This window comes from Manis javanica, chromosome 8, assembly GCF_040802235.1.
Source record: "Manis javanica isolate MJ-LG chromosome 8, MJ_LKY, whole genome shotgun sequence".
NCBI lineage: Eukaryota > Metazoa > Chordata > Mammalia > Pholidota > Manidae > Manis > Manis javanica.
Genome location: NC_133163.1, coordinates 111,658,166 through 111,674,562, shown reverse-complemented (window position 1 = coordinate 111,674,562; position 16,397 = coordinate 111,658,166). Strand labels below are relative to the sequence as shown.

The following is a 16,397-nucleotide window of genomic DNA, read 5'->3' as shown; positions in this document are numbered from 1 at the left end:
GAAATCCTTTAATGGATTTCCACAGTTGTTAGAAAAAAAGCAAAGCCCCTTAGTAGATATTACAAGATCTACTTATCAACTCTAACTCTCTTTTAAACCCTCTGCACTAACTATATTACAATATTTTCCATTCCCGTCTTGTTGACAAAAATGTTCCTAACATCCCGAAGAATGCCTGGCACTTCGTAGATGATCAATAAATGTCTGTTGAATGAATGACTCAATTAGATGTTGGGGGTGGGAGGGTAGGCGAGGCCAACTTAATATTTAACACAAACTCAAATCTTTGAATGTATGAAAGTACTAACATGTGATTCAAATCCTTGGCAAAGGCTTACAGAAATGTCAGAGAGGTCTCGCATAAAATTATTAGCTCAAGGTCAAGGTCTTGAGGTTACACATTAAAGAAGAAGAACGGAAATACACTTGCTCACAGTCTAGTAGGCAGTGGTTCTCATTGTTGCATGCCACAGCACGACTCAATTCCACTCTGCTTAGCATGTAAGGGGCACTGCCCATGGTGTGCTGAGAGCAAACATCAAAGCAGTGGGGCAGTGGGCTTACCCAGGACCACACACACAGAATGAAAGCGCAGGGGCCCGGGGAGTCAGGAGTGCTCCACAAAGGGGTCTAACAAACCACAAGGATGAAGACCAAATGAGGAACGTCTATGGTGTATAATGGTGTGGAAGAATCTTTTTTAACCTTTTCATTATTATTCCTTATGTTGTCTATGAAACTCCACTAAAATACAGTCATGTTAAAAGATTACTCAATAAAAGAGGCCAAAATGCTCCCAACTAGTCATCCACTCAATTTTAGAGACTGCTGGGAAATCAAAGGAGAGATGGAGTCAAGAAAAAGCATGCAAGGCAACGGAATTAAGGCCATTTTAGCTTGAAGCCATCACTGAAATGGAATCAGTAATGTAATTAAGAAGGAAGGGTGGCACAGGGGGGCTGCCATCAGCCTTTCAAAGCCTCAGAAGGGGCTCTTGATGTCTGGATGACAAATAAAAAGCTACCATGACTCCTGTGACCCCATGATGGCTCTAATGTCTATTAAACATTAAGAGGATCTTTTCCCTGAAGGAAAGAGAACGTCTAAGGTGAATCGAAGGGTACTTTAAGGGCAGGAGGAAACCCACAGCACAAAAAGAAAGCAACATCCAAGGGACCCAGGATCACAGGCAAGAAAATGGCTGCTGCTGCTATGAAGAGACACAAGTAGCCTAGCCGCCTGGGAAACACATCAGGAGATGAGCAGCAGGCAGAGGATCCTCCGGCACGCGGGTGATGATGTTGACGCTACTATGCCAACAACAGCAGGCCTCCGTGGAGCGCTGGTTACACGCCGGGCCAGTGCTGGACATCATGTTGCAGCAAACATTAAGAGGAGGTCACTATTAACTCCATCCTACACAGCAGAAGACACAGGCACAAGAAGGTGAGTTTTGGCAAAATGTATCAATTTTGTAGCAGTGGGTTAGGACTAAAACCTAGGTCTGCCCTATTTAAAAATCAGGGACATTCTGTTTGAAGTACCACTTCTAGTTACTCACTTGTGAATGACTGCTCCTACCCAAAAGGCCCCTTAAACACTCACAGGAGTGTGAATGACTGCTCCTACCCAGAAAGAAAAAGGGAGTGCCCCCCTTAAACACTCACAGGAGCATCTGATGGTGGGAAAGGTAGCTGGCAACACCGTGGTGAGCAAACACTTTGTTCCTGACCTTACACCGGGGTTAGCACAATGAATGCTTAGACAGATGATCAGGACAACATTTTGACCTACCACCCTTCCTGGGGAAATGAAACGTGTTTTCTAGGCATGGATTTCACCATCACTGAACTTTTTACTGTTAAACTGCAGGTGTTCCTTTCCTAGAATTACAATAACTCCCACCTAAAAAAAAAAAATTGACAAGGCATATGTTGCCTTAACAGGTTCTCTAAGTCATCAGGAACAATATTAACTAATACCAGTTAACTAGTAACAGTGGTGTAACACTAGTTAGGCCAGTTACTATTGTCACTGTACAAGTCTGTTCAAATGGATCATGTCATGGAACAAAAATTGATACTGTCTTCCAGACCAGCAGGTGCGGTAGCATGCCTACCCAAAGCAGCGTTTATGGAAACTGGAAACTGACGCAAACACAGGGGACTGGCTCCTCGGCAGCAGGCAGAGGCTGGAATGCTAAACACTGCATGGCGTCCAGACTCCCCCGACAAGAGGGTGCCCAACAAGACTTTGACTCCACCAATTAAGTGGGCTCCCGGGCAACTCTGATTCGGAACTGAGTCTTGGGGCCAAGAGGCAGGGTGGAAGGGCACCCTCAAGAAACGAGGCCGCCCGGCAGAGGCGGCGTGCAGTATAGGAGCTAGCAGCTCGGGTCCTGGTCCTAATTCACCAGCTTCCCACAGCAGCTTTCCCTACTCTGGAGGAAGAAAATGGTTTGGTGGGCGGGGGGTTGGGGGGAGGTTTGGGGGGGGGATCCCAAAGGCTTAGCCTAGAGCTGTTTCCTCCAGACCTTCCAAGGATTCTGGAAGCACTCACCTCCTGGATTCAATTTACTTCAGCTTTAACTCCCTAGAGTAGATTCTGTGTTTAATACAGGAAATGTGAGCAATATAACAAGAAGCTCATCACTTTTGCTAGTTTATTAAATTCATAAAATACTAGGTACAAAATACTTAGCCATAAAGGATAAAGAAACCAACTCAATTTAATTATATTTTGGTATAATATCATTTGGGCTAGGGTAATTCACATGAACTATAGTATCACACAATTTTGTAAACCTAAACCTACACTGTAATTCACCTCATTCATAAACATGAGATAACTTGACCTACTTTCTAATATATTCAGTTCCTTCTTGTCTGCATTAATCTGCAATGACATTTAAAAAGTTGCTCTAATAATTTCCATTATATGAAAATGCATTCTTCCTTTTATATCATCTTTGATTTTTTCCTCCCACAAAAAAAATACTGTTTTCTCAACAGTTAGCTTGCAAATATCATAGGAAACAAGTTGTACGCGTAAAAGGTTCACCAGTGAATGGGACTCAATATTGGGTTTCTGATGGGGTGAGGGCAGGAGGATGAGGCAAAGAATGAGACAATTTGGCCCTAAGTCCACACAGTGTGGGATGGGAATTTGGCTCTCTCTTTATATATAAGCTGTGGAAAATTAAAGAGCACAAATTTTGTAAGTAATACAGATTCCAAATCAAATAACATAATGGGTTCCACACATCTCAAGAGTTGTCCAATCTCAAGTAATAAAGAAAAAAAAAAGAAGAGAAGAAATCCACTTCCATTCCCACAGACACCCGCTAATTACATCCACACTGTGACCAACAACAGCCTCCTGAACAACCTGGGCTGCTTCCCTCTGATGGAGCTTTCTTTAATCCACTGTCAATAGTCCTTTTGAGGAGGTCCTTCCTGGGCTCACGAACTTTCCATGCCTCCCAAATGCCTAGAGCAGAGGTTGGCAAACTATGGTCTACAAGCTAAGAATGGTTTTTACATTTTTAAATGGTTGAGAAAAAAGATCAGAAGAGGAATTCTATTTCATGATATATGATAGTTACATGAAACCCAAATTTTAGGGTCCACAAATCTAGCTTTATTGAAACACAGCCATAATTGCTTATTTATGAACTGTTTATGGCTGCTTTTTTTTTCTGACCGTGGAATTGGGTGGGTAGTTACAAGACAGACGGTAGCCTAAATGTTTACAATGTGGTTCTTTACCAGAAAAGACTGCCAGTTCCTGCCCTGGGATATAAAAATCCACAGCCCTTGGACTGGCAATGCAGGTCATGGCCACCTGGATTTATCCAAACTCCCTAATTATTTAATTCTAGAAATAATTGAAAGACATAATATGAAGAAATGTCTACTAATAATGTCCACCAAAACACTTTTCTCCATTTCCTCCAAACATTTCCTGCTCCAAAGCTTTGTTCAGTCCCAATAGCTTATAGACATCTTTCTCTCTCTCTCCATAAAAGGAGTCACATCATGTATACATTTATCTTCCAAGAAGTTAAAAAAGAAAAATGAGTTTAAGAGTGTCCAAGGCTATTTTGCACAGCACTACTCCTCGTAGTGAAAGATGGAAAACACTCAAACATCTACCACTAGGGCAGGGGGAGTAAGTCAGAGCAAGCCCAGTGCAGGAGTGTGCAGCCGTGTGAAAGAGTGAGGGCACCACAGCGGAACCAGCGTCAGCACAGAACACGTGAAAAAACCGAGGTGGAGAAATGTCTGTAAACTGCTGTTCACTGAAGAAGGGAGGATATACATATATGAAAGGATACATATTTGTTGATGTATTAGAGAAACTGTTAAGGCAACATATGCCTTGTCAATTCTTTTTTTTAGGTGGGAGTTATTGTAATACTAGGAAAGGAACACCTGCAGTTTAACAGTAAAAAGGTCAGTGATGGTGGAATCCATGCCTAGAAAACACGTTTCATTTTGCTGATGTATTTTTTCAAATATTTTTTTCAATTGCTACAGCTGGGGAGGGAAGAAAGAGGACTGGGGAGGGAACTTTGGCAAAAGCAAACCCCTCTGAAAATGCCTGATGTTCTATATGAGACCTTGAAACCTTGGCAATATTATGCAAATTAATTTAAATTGAAAAAGGGAATCTCTACAAACAGAAAATAAAATGAAACCAATGAACCTAACTATGCGTCCAATTTGTGGCACAATCACACAGAGAAGAACTATTCTAAGTGTCTTTAAAACACAGTCTATTATGTAGGTAGCATGAGATAAAGCACAAGAAAAAATATGACATAATCACCAATAATTGGAATTCTGGGTGGAGGAAAGGACATAGATATACAATTGATGAAGCTAAATAAAAACCCTGTACATCTGAATTTCACTTAAAAGTATTAGTATGACTAAATGACTTTATCTTTATATATACACACACATACACAGACATATTTACACAAACAAACATATTTTCTAGTCAGATCCACTAAAAAGATCCAGAAACAATGAAGCCAATAGCAATAAACATTCCTAGTTTCTCCATTGTTCCTTCTAAATATTCAAAGGAACCAGGGCTCCTGGGAGAAGTGGTGGATCTAAGTCTGGAGTAAGAAATGGTAAGCCAAGCCTGTGACATTTTGTCAGACCATAAAGGATCCAAAAAAACAACACACACACACACACACACACAAAATACAAGTTATGTCAAAAGGACTTGGGAGAAAACTTGAATTAGTTTCCACTGGCCAAATACAGGACAATTTGACTACCCTTAAGAATATTAAACTGAAACACATCAATTACATTTACAATGAAAAAAGAAAAAATATATTAAACTTTAGTGATGACCTTCAGGGGATACTGCTAGGGATTCATTGTTTTGAAAATAAAGGTAAAGTATCAAGCATTTAACCTGACTTGCTCATGATGAACCTTAGGATAAACAAGTAATTGAGATTAAATTTCTCTTCACATAAGTATTTTCACATATAAACAAGGAAAGAAGAGAATCAAAATATTATTTTTCAATAACTAATAAATTAAAGGATCCATTAATATTGTTACTGATCAATTGCTACTGATATCGCAAAAAGAGGGGCGATCGGTACTATGATTTAATGGAAATACACAGCTTGCCTATAATGTCATCTGGATAGAAAAGGAGAAAGAAAGAAAGAAAAAACAACCCCAGATTTCAATCTGACTGCAACTCAAATTTTAACAAATCACAGAAAACCCAAGGAACAGAGGAACATGTGAATGGTACCACAGGGAAGCAATTATCACAATTCAGACTAGAACACTCTACAGCGCAGTTTCTCAACTTCAGCACTAATGACATTTTGGGCCACATAATTACTTTTTAATAAGTTTGGTGTGTGAGCTGTCCTGTGTATTGTAGGATTTTCGCAGCATCTTTGGCCTTCACCCAGTAGACACCAGTAGCACTCCCCAGTATGACAATGAAAAGTATCTCCAGACATTGCCACCTGTCTCTACATGGGGGAAGGAGATAACACCTATTCGAGAATCTCTGCTCTAAAGGACAAACAACCCAGTTTCTTCAATAAACAAATCACAAGGTGGGGGAGGTGGAAGGGGAACCTACAGATTAAAAGGAGACTAGAGACTATCAATTGCCATGTGTAAAGCTTATTTGAATACTGATTCGAAGAAGCTAAAAAAAATGCTTATAAGATAACTGAGGAAATTTGAACATTAATTTGATATTTAATGTTATTAAGAAAATATTGTTAATTTTTATGTTTTTGGTGTGGTAGGGGAACTTTTAGAGACATAAACTGAAATACTAACAGGAAGAAAACTAAAATAGCAAAGATCTGCTTCAAATGGGTGAGGAGACAGAGGCTATAGATGAAGCAAGACTGGCTAAGAATTAATCGACATTGATACTGGGTGGTGGAAACATAGCTCATTATACAATTCTCTTCACTGTTGAATATGTTTGGAAGTTCCCATAGTAATAAGTCAGTTTGGCAGGAGTTTCACTCCCATTCTTCTAAGTGAGGACATAAGCCCCTGAATGACCATGGTAGGAATGTAAGAATTTATAGTTTCCCGAGCTTGCTCAGTTTCTAAGTACCTCCTGGGATCTTATCTGGATGCTCAGAGGGATTCTACTGTTTACAACAGGGCCCTTAAACACAGAAGCCAACTAGTTAGCAGCAAGCTCTTCTAAAGCTTAGAGAAAAGCTTGCTGTGTTGGAATCATGGAGTTGGAATACCCACCTCTAGTGAGCATCTTCCCAAGGGATGGTCTAGAGCAATTCTGTCTCTAATGGATTTCGTCTTAAGTGCTGAATTTGAAAGTTTATTCCCAGCTAAGGTGTGAAATTTTCCTCATCCTGGAAGGAACCTGAATTCTACTTTCTCTTAGAAAACTACTCCAATAGAAATATCCCTTCCTCCTCTCAACTCATTCTCTTCCGGCTCCTTTGTCAGAGGCCTCTGCACTATAGCTTTTCTGGAAATGTGTAGAACAAACAGAACACAGCCCATGTCATTATATGCTCCAGTGCCAATGTTTATTCCTGTCCTGTCTAGTTCAGCATATTGAGTAGGCGTCCTTTGAAACCAAACTTATGAGAAGAGTAGCCAAGAGACGCCAAAAGCTTCACCTCAATACACATCATCCCGCGTCAGCGTCAGACTTACACTATCCTTACACTACCACACAGCCTATCCTTACACTCAACCAATAAATATTTTTTTAAAAATTGACAAGTCAGAATTAGATCATTCCAAGTTGATACTAGGGTTGACGCCTACCTAGGCACTAAGATTTGACCTCAAGGTCAAATATCTCCATGATTAAAAGAGGTCTAGCTGTGAAGGTGTCCCATTCATTCAATGCCTATTTGGAAACAAACATAATAGGCCAAGATGTTTGGAAAATAGACATTATTTGCACTGAGTAAGCACATGTTAACATCTCCACCTTGACTTAACAGAGAGGAACTCCACCCAGACCTCAGTGAGTGATTGATGTAGAAGGTAGATGACTGAATCAATAACGGCCCATTCCTGGAGAGACTGCTGGTTCCACCATTAGGGCTCCACCAGAAGGCCAATGCTGAGTGAGGGACACACCTGCCATCCATCTGGTCACTGTCAAAATAGTTATCCACCAAATACAGTTATACACAAAGGTTTATGGAGACCACTCATTCCTGAGAGAAAATGTAGTATTAAAAGTAAACTAGTATTTGCAACCTTTCTCCTAAAATAACCACCAAACACCTCAGGTATTAAGAGAATCAAAAGTACCTGACTCACATACATATACTTCAGACTCTAAGAAAATGCCTAGGTCAATCACCACCATTAACAAAGCACCTTTTCCCACTCACCAGCAGGGGTTGAGTATGAAGACCAATTTCTCACTTCAGATTCATGAAAGGGAAGATTAAGTAGGTAAGGATGTTACCATGTCCAGTAGCAGAATTCTGTATAATGAGTTCCCGGCCACTCAGCAAACCGACGTGGATGAGGCTGGGAATTAAGCAGTGCTGACCTTCCGACAGCAGCAGGGATTGGGGTGGGGGTTGGAAGTCTGTTGAAGAAATGTCCAAGACATTCCAACAATGGTAAGTCTTTCCTAACCTGTGAAACTACAGCCGGCACCAGGCCCCTGGCCCACCCCAGCATATAAGAAGCACTTCCCAGTGGGGGCCTCTCACCAGATCTCAGCTTTCTCGTGTGCAATGTCAATGATGCTATCTACTCTTTGGGGCTGGTGTCAGGATTTTGAAACACCAGGTGCCTAGCCCATCAGGTCCTCAATAAATGATGGCTAATTTTAAAGACGAGGCTACTACCCCTTCAAAGACACCAGAGCCTACAGCTGTTTTTCCAACAGTAGTAACAGGCCCTTCCAGGCCATCAGCACTTGCTGAGAGGCAGGCTGCACACCTAGAGATCAGACTGTTCTAGCTGAAGTGAGAGGGTGAGGTCTCACTGTGGAAGTGGGCCTTCTAAGCACAAAGTGGCCTCCTAGAAAGGATGGGAAGTCTGAGAGCTTAGGAAAACTTGAGGCTGAGTTCAAGAGAGGTGATGCCTTGTAAAAGGGAGAATCCGTTCAAACATGCTCCACGGAGCGGCCAACGTGTGAGGATGTCAGGCTCAGAGAGGAAGGAATATAATCCCACCACCACAATGGCCTTCAGTGGGAACACCTGCGCCTCACTGTAACTGAGTAAATGCTGCTTCTTGGATTTAACATCCAGAATCAAGCTATAGGTAGAACGTGGAGCGCTTACTAAGATTAAACCACAGACTGTAAGCATCACCAACTCTGAGCATTATAAAGTTAAACTTACAACTTGGAGAGGCTGGAAGCAGTGGGGTAGCAGACAAACGGTGTCTAAGACACTGAACAGGAGTGGAGGAGGCAGCTGAGGCTGCAGGGAGCGGGCCTCAAAGCGTGAATCAGCTGCAAGGAGGAAGGTGGTGGGGATGCTCAGCAGTCACAAGACACCAAGAAAACGCCCTGAAAGCTCATCAAGTGAGAGGCGGTGCTGAAGCACATAGTATGAAAACATTTGGAAATCATGAAAGCAAAAATGTACAGAAAAAAAAAGGTGGCTCCTTCTGAGAAGACTAAATGCAGAAAGAGGTAAAAACTTGTTGCTTTTCTTAATAAGCTGTTCCATAATTTTTCTATTGTTAGCCATTCGTATTACTTTGACTTAAACTTTTTGAAAAAGATTCTCTGTAAGACTATTGTTTAGACCATAACAGTAGGATTTTTCTCAACTTTTACTAGACCTTACAGTGCCTGTGTTGAGACCACGGCAGCTGGCCTGCCTGAAAGTGTGTTTACTTTATTTAGTAAAATCCCCTTTTCTCTCCACAAGCACACTAGTCATTTTATGCTTGTAGAAAGCTGTGCAATTCTGATTTGCTGTAAACAGAACAGAACGGTGGTGATGATCATTTTAGGCCATCAAAATATGGGACATCGCGGCTTTTAAAATAGAATGATTTTTGAAGGTCCATGTTCGACGGGAATATTTAAATGTAGACCCAAGTATTCCAGAGCCTTTGAGTCTATGAAATCCAATTAATTCTTATATGGAAAAGGTTCAGCTCTTGAGTTCTCCATGAGGGCTTTCTAAACTTTGAAAGAAATTAACTGATGAGCATAATTAGCCAAGAAGTATAAGGAAACAGCATATTCTATTACACCCATGGATTACTAAGTTTAATTATGAACAACAATCTGGAAATTGTTGTTCTGAAGCATTTACTGAGCACAGACAGCAGAGTAAGGATCCCAGCACATGTCTGGGAACCCTGATCAAGGAGATGAGGCTAATTAGGATGATGCTAATTAGGACTCCCAGCCCAGAGGGGGCCCACAGGGGGGGGTGAGCCCACAGGGCTGCTGAGCAAGTGGCAGGGCCTACCGCCAACCAGCAGAGTAATCCAGGGAACCTGGCTAATGCAGGACGGCAGGAATACAAAAGTGCATAATGGATTACATTTTTAATGAAGAAAAATAAGCATAGGAACAACTCATCTTTACTGATGTCATAGCCTTTAAGTGGCTGATACAGAATGACAAACAGCTATGTACATCCTGCTTTGAATTTTACAGATTCAATACCCTACCCTGAACAGCAGTGGGAAGTAAAAATTCCCAGAAAGCCAAAAAATAATGTTTTTCATTTTAAATTGGTTTTTAAATATGTTTCTTTCAAGCCTTCAGGGAAAATGGAAGTTCAGAATATTGCATTTATTCTCAAATCCAGAATATATCACGAGCCATTAAGTAAAACGCTAAACAAATCATTTATCATATGTTCCCTTTCATCTACTTTCTTATCAATCTCTTCTCTCATGCACACAGCCTCTTAAAGCACCATGTTTATTCCTGTGAAGCATGGCTGACTCAAATTCTTAGTTGCTCATCCCTACAAGATCTCACCCATGTTCTGAAAGGCTCAGAACATGATTGATTGATTACATTGTTCATTCATTAAATTTTATTCAGACTTGGTCTGGCCCAGATCCCTTAAAGCAATTCTCCTTCCTCTGGTTTCTGTCAAAATAAAAGCTCCTGCTAGCATCTATTCAAGACTTAAGACATTTTCTTAAGTGTCAAAATTTCAGGTAATCACTCATATTCTTATACATTTAAGATGAATGTTTGTGTTGTTGTTTTTGATACGAGCTTTTTCCTAAAAAGGGCAGTGAAATAAATATCCCCAGGTGGAAGCAACCCAACTGAAGCATACAAATAGGCGGTAAACCAAGAGTTGGGTTGACAGAAGGGAAGAAAACCAGGTAAGGCTGTCAAATTTCATTTAAGTTTCCCAGAAAATAGGAATGTGAAAACAAACATAAGCCAGAAATCACCAGGGAAGAAATTCCAAAGGATTGAACTACCATGTTCCAATTAACAAGGACCACATTATAATTTCACAGAACATTCAGCAGCAGCCAGGATTATGCAGGCATCTTGGAAGGTGGTGCTGTTTTGTGCATCGTTTTACTGTCCTGATAATTCAGTCCATTATTACCTCTGCCTTCCACCTACCCTACCCCTCACACACATCTCCACACCCCAAGGAGAAGTAAGTAGGAAGCACAGTTTTCCATTCTGCACAGACTTATGGGTGCAACAATCTACCTGGCACATTCCTTTCAGATCTGAAATAACTGGGAAAGGTTTATGTCTGGCATGCTTCCTGTTCGCCGTGCCCAGGCTCTTCAGCCAGACGGGACTATCCGGTACCTTTTGCAGGTCCTCAAAGGACAACCATCCCAGGATGACCAAATGACCCCCATGCAGGGCAGCTCCTCTACTCTTCCCTATGCCTTGCACATGTGTTCCCTGTGCCTTCAGCTCAGAACCCTTGCTGGGCCCCCGACTCCAGCCCAGCCTTGCACTCCCACCCGTGGTGTCTGCACTGGTCTCCATGGAGTTAGACATTCAGCCCATCTCACCCTAGCTCTCAGCACCCCTACACCACAGGCAGACACTTATCTGTCAAACACCACTGGGCCAGAGGCTGCCCACCATGGTGTGAAGGGAAGATTATATACTTTTATCAGATGCCTTAAAGCACTCTCAGGTTTTCATTTTTACCTTGACTGCAAGGTGGCTCACAGCTAAATTTCATGATCACATGAGCCGTTTTTGTTTGTGTTTCCAAAAGAGCAATCCCCTCTCTTCTGTTTGTTCTCTGACCTCTCTTAGTTTGATTATGCTAGCTATCATGCATTTTCTGGAAATAGCTGATACATAGGTAGAGTACATTTCTATCCTGCTTCAGAAGAATGGTACATTTTTTGAGGTGGAGCACTTAGCAGTCATACACCCCAGTATCTCTCAAATGTCAGTCATAAGGCCAGGGCTGGCAAATTGGTGGCTAACAGTCACTGGTCAGCAGAGAAACGAGAAAGAGGATGGAAATATAAAGTGTCTTCATACAGCTGAATATATGCAATCTGAAGACAAATCTATGACATGTAGACTCTTTGAGTATTAAAGTATTTCTTTCATGAAATGGTGTTAGTAGATAATAGTTACATTCTTTAATCTTAAATTATGAAAAATTCTCAACAGAAAATCAAGGCTAGCCTATAAACATGGAGTGAACCTTCCTGCACTCACCCAGCTTTAACAATCAACTGTGTTTATACGCAGCCAAAGAAATACATTCACCATTGATCCTGCGATTTTTTTTTCCTATTTCACAGAATCTCCAACTGTGAGAATAACTAGGCCAGGCTGGTGTGTGCATTTTACAGATGAGGACACAAAGAGCAGCAAAGATTAACCAGTGTTTAGCTGAGCAGCACCAGACCAGGTAAGTCTGGTGTGCCATGGCACAGCTTTTGAGGGTAGGAGCATAAACCACCCCTCTTTTATCTGCCCAAGTTCAGCAGAGGCATACCCAAGACCTGCAGAAGACTGCTTTTAGTCCCCGCCCCAGTTATTTCTCACACACAACGTGGGATCATGCAGCCCGACTCAGAACAGCCAAAGGGAAACCAATAATCTATAACCAAAGTTTACTATATCTTATGCAAGAGCAATTATGTACCATCCCTGGAGGGCTCTAGGAACTACCCAACGGCAAAGACTACTAGAAATTTCTACTTTAATTTTTTATCCAAGACTTCAAAAGTAAGTTTATGAAACAAACAGGTGTGAATAGATGAGAAGTTATGCATTAAAGTGAACAACCAGCTACTCATCCACTCCTCAAGGTCCCTTACATAAACCTTCCAAACTACCAGGTATAAAAAATCTAACAGCAATGGAAGGAGTAAGACCAGGCAGCTACTACACATGTGCCCCACAGAACCATTGTAAAAATCCAATGAGACAATATAAGCAACATTTTAACACTTCATAAAACTTTACCATGCAGGAGGGTGGCTAATTGATAAAAAATAAAATATCTTCTTTAAAGGACTCACCTAATTTTCAGTTTACGTAAAGAGTTGATTTCCCTGAAGATGTGTCCTGAAGCATATGAGAAGCCCTCAGCAGGAATACCTAAAACAATAAAAATCATCTAAATCAAGTAATGCTATAGACATCAGTGTTTTGAAAAACATTTTCAATCTATACATTTGGTCATTTCCCCCACACTAAGCATGAAAGGAAATAACTCAGGAAACAATGTATTTCCGTTGCAACACATGGGCTGGGAATTTTCTTTACCGACAGGGAATTTAGGTCCCAAGACACTTATTTTGAAGACCGAAATCATGTTACTTTTGGCAAAGAAGCAAATACATATTTCTTCTTCTTCCCCATAGTAGGAATGCTTAAAGGCTTTGAATTCAAACAGAAGTCAAACATATGTATACGCCCTCTTGCCCCCACCAACGTTTAAAACAAAAATCAGGCACTCTGATTCTTTCTAAACTTAGCTCACATGAGCTAGTCTGGTTCCCTTTTTTTCTTAGTTCCTCTAACACGTCTGTGAAGTGTTCCCTTCTTGTTTCAACTACTTTTGTGTCAATCGCAGTTCTCTGAGGCATGGGAAAACTGACCAGTTAGCACCTTACTCCATGGAAACCCAATTTGAAGCAGAGAAGCACTAAAATCAACTGTGGAAATCAAAATGGCACAGCCACACTTAACAACCAGGAGTCTGAGACAGAACATACATTTGACCAACAAAACAGAATGAACAGCCAGGTATACAACCAAGTATTCCTAGGAAATGAAGTACATGTAATCATATCTGGATAGGTATGTGAGACTAGTTAATAAATGGTGTTGGTTAGCTATTTGGGGGGAGGAAAAAAATCCAGAGCTCTCCCTTTCTATAAATGAAAAATAAACTCAAAATAGAATCAGATTTGTATTAGAAGAATATACAGATGAATAGTCTTAATGACACAGAGATAGGAGAGGCCTTTTAAACATGACATCAAAATCTCAAACTATAAAGGATTAACTGCCTACATTTTTAAAAATCTCAAATTTATGGATGTCAAAAACAAATCAAAACAAACACTGATATTTGGTCAAAAGATTAAATAAGAAACTAGCTAAAATATTTATACAAGAGTCATCTAAAGCTTGCTATCCTTATGCAAAAATGTTTAAAAACCCAATAAGGAAATTAATGTTCTCCTCAAAATGGACAAAGAAAATTAATAAAACTTTCCATAACAGAATAGCAATAAACATATGAAAAAGTACTCAACTATGCTAAGAAAATGTCAACTTTGGAAAACTGAGATCTTATTTTTTACTTGTCATATTTGTAAAGATGTCGAACTGCCAGTAACCAATGTTCTGGGCATAGCTCATGACATAGCCACTTAGGCAATTATGTTGGCATGTAAAATGATACACCCTTGGGTCCAGCAACCCTACTTTAGAATATACTCAAAGGAGATAATTGTGTAAGGGGAAAGATACACATACAACACAGCAGTGTTTATAATTAGGAGACAAAAGTGTAAATTCCCTAAAGGTCCACAAATAGACATATTAAGTAAACCAAACAGACACTGAAAATAATGATGGAGGTCTATATTTGTTACGAAAAGTTATCCAGGATATACTTCTAAGTGAATAAAACAGGTAAACAACCATGCACAGTATTATTCCATTTGTGTGTGTGCTTGTGTATATGCATGTTCCTAGATGTTGGGAAGGATTTTTAATCAAAATAGCTATAATTACCCCTGATTATCAAAATTTTAGGAGATATTTTACTTCTTTTCTTATACTCTTTGTATTTCTTATAATATGACTTTTCCAGAGAACACATCGAAATTTTATTTTTAATCTCAAGCTCAAGTGTGAAGTGATATACTGTATAGATACCTACTTCTCTGGTCAGCTTTCTATTCCTACCTCACTGACATTTATGTCACATGTGTGCTAATTGTAAACATGGATCGAGTTTCCTGCCTCATCTCCACTCCTGTTCATCCCCCAACGCCACTTCATCCTCGGCTTTGGCTTTATACTATCCTTTTTATAAATCTCCTTACTTGAGCTAGCTCATCAGGTTGTTACTTGTGACCAGTGGAGTTCCACATACAACAGAGCTGCTTGTTATTTCCCATCTTCTCAGTCACCCCACTCCATCTGAACCAGAACAGCAAATCCTGTAATCACATGAATAAAGATTTATTGTATGCAATGTCATGTGATGTTTATGACCTCCAGCAAGCGTCTCAATGTGAATATAACATAGGCAAAAACTATTTCAGTAGACAGGTAGATTCATTCCTGGCTAGTAAAAGAACTGATGAAAAGACTGTCTGAATAAGAATAAACACAAATGGGACATACTTGTCCAGATGGGCCATTGCTGTGGTTAAAATATTCTCTTATAATACTTTAACCACTACCCAGATTTGTTTTTATTGGGTTGAATTTATATATGAAAAGCCTTTTTAAAAAAAACTATTTAGACTATAAAATACAGAAATAAATTTAACATAATGGGCCCATTATGGGAATACATCTCCAGCAAACAAATTTATTCTTCTCATTGCTCTATTTTTAAAGGTTCAGAAGTTCCATGTAACACATGAAACCTCCTAATAGCATAATCATAAACCTCGTTAAAAAGCCATAATCTCTTGTAGATGTACAAATCCCTTTATAGGTGTGTTAGATGTAAAGTACAAATCTAATTAATCCTTCTTCATCTCCCAGAAGACTCCCTCCCCTGACCCCTGCCAAAAAAATGTCACTAGAAGGTAGACAAATGAGAATTACTATCCTATTTCACATGAGCAGTCCCAAGACTTAGTTAGGCATCTGTGTCTCCAGAGCATAACTCAGACGAACCCACAGGCCACCCAGTGCCCACTACTGGCCTCTTTGTTCTGACCCCTCCCCTGTGCAGAGGCATCTTTCTGAATGATGGTTGGGAGTAGGGCAATGGGGAGAGTTGGGCAAGTCCTCATCTGAGGCTGAGATATTAGGATTTAGGAGACAAAACACTACATTTAGCAGAGGCCATACCACAGTGGTTGAAAGTAACGTGACTGATCCTGGTTCTGTCATTTACTAGTCAGATGGCCTCGGAGTGCCTTCCCTTCTGTGCCTCAGTTTCCTCCTCTGCAGTGATGCCTAGCAAAAGGGCCGTTGTGAGGATTAGAAAAGAAAATGTACCTAAAGTAATCAACAATGCCTAAGTGTCAAACACGATCTTGCTTGAGCTCCAGCTCAGTGGGAGCAGGGATGGCAATAGCCCATGGTGGACACTTTCTTGTTGCCCAATCATAACCAGGTCCCTAGAGAACCCTGGGATAAAATATGACTCCATGTAGGACGCTTCTCCATTTAAAATGCTTATTTTAAACACAGATTAGACCCTTCCAATTAAACAGAAACTTAGCCTGAAGGTACCT

The 16,397-nt window shown here is 40.4% G+C and overlaps 1 protein-coding gene across 9 annotated transcripts in view; it reads right to left on the bottom strand.

Annotated features, from left to right (window-relative positions):
- TLN2 (talin 2) overlaps positions 1 to 16,397 on the bottom strand; it is a 440,089-nt gene that overhangs the window by 242,534 nt on the left and 181,158 nt on the right. For 6 of the 9 annotated variants that reach the window (XM_073211935.1, XM_073211941.1, XM_073211942.1 and 3 more), the window contains 2 exons: positions 15,024 to 15,140; positions 12,981 to 13,059 (listed from right to left, as the gene is read on the bottom strand). The gene's annotated coding sequence lies outside the window, so the exon portion shown is untranslated. The remainder of the gene's footprint in view (positions 1 to 12,980; positions 13,060 to 15,023; positions 15,141 to 16,397) is intronic. The other 3 variants (XM_073211939.1, XM_073211936.1, XM_073211938.1) reach the window with 1 other exon arrangement.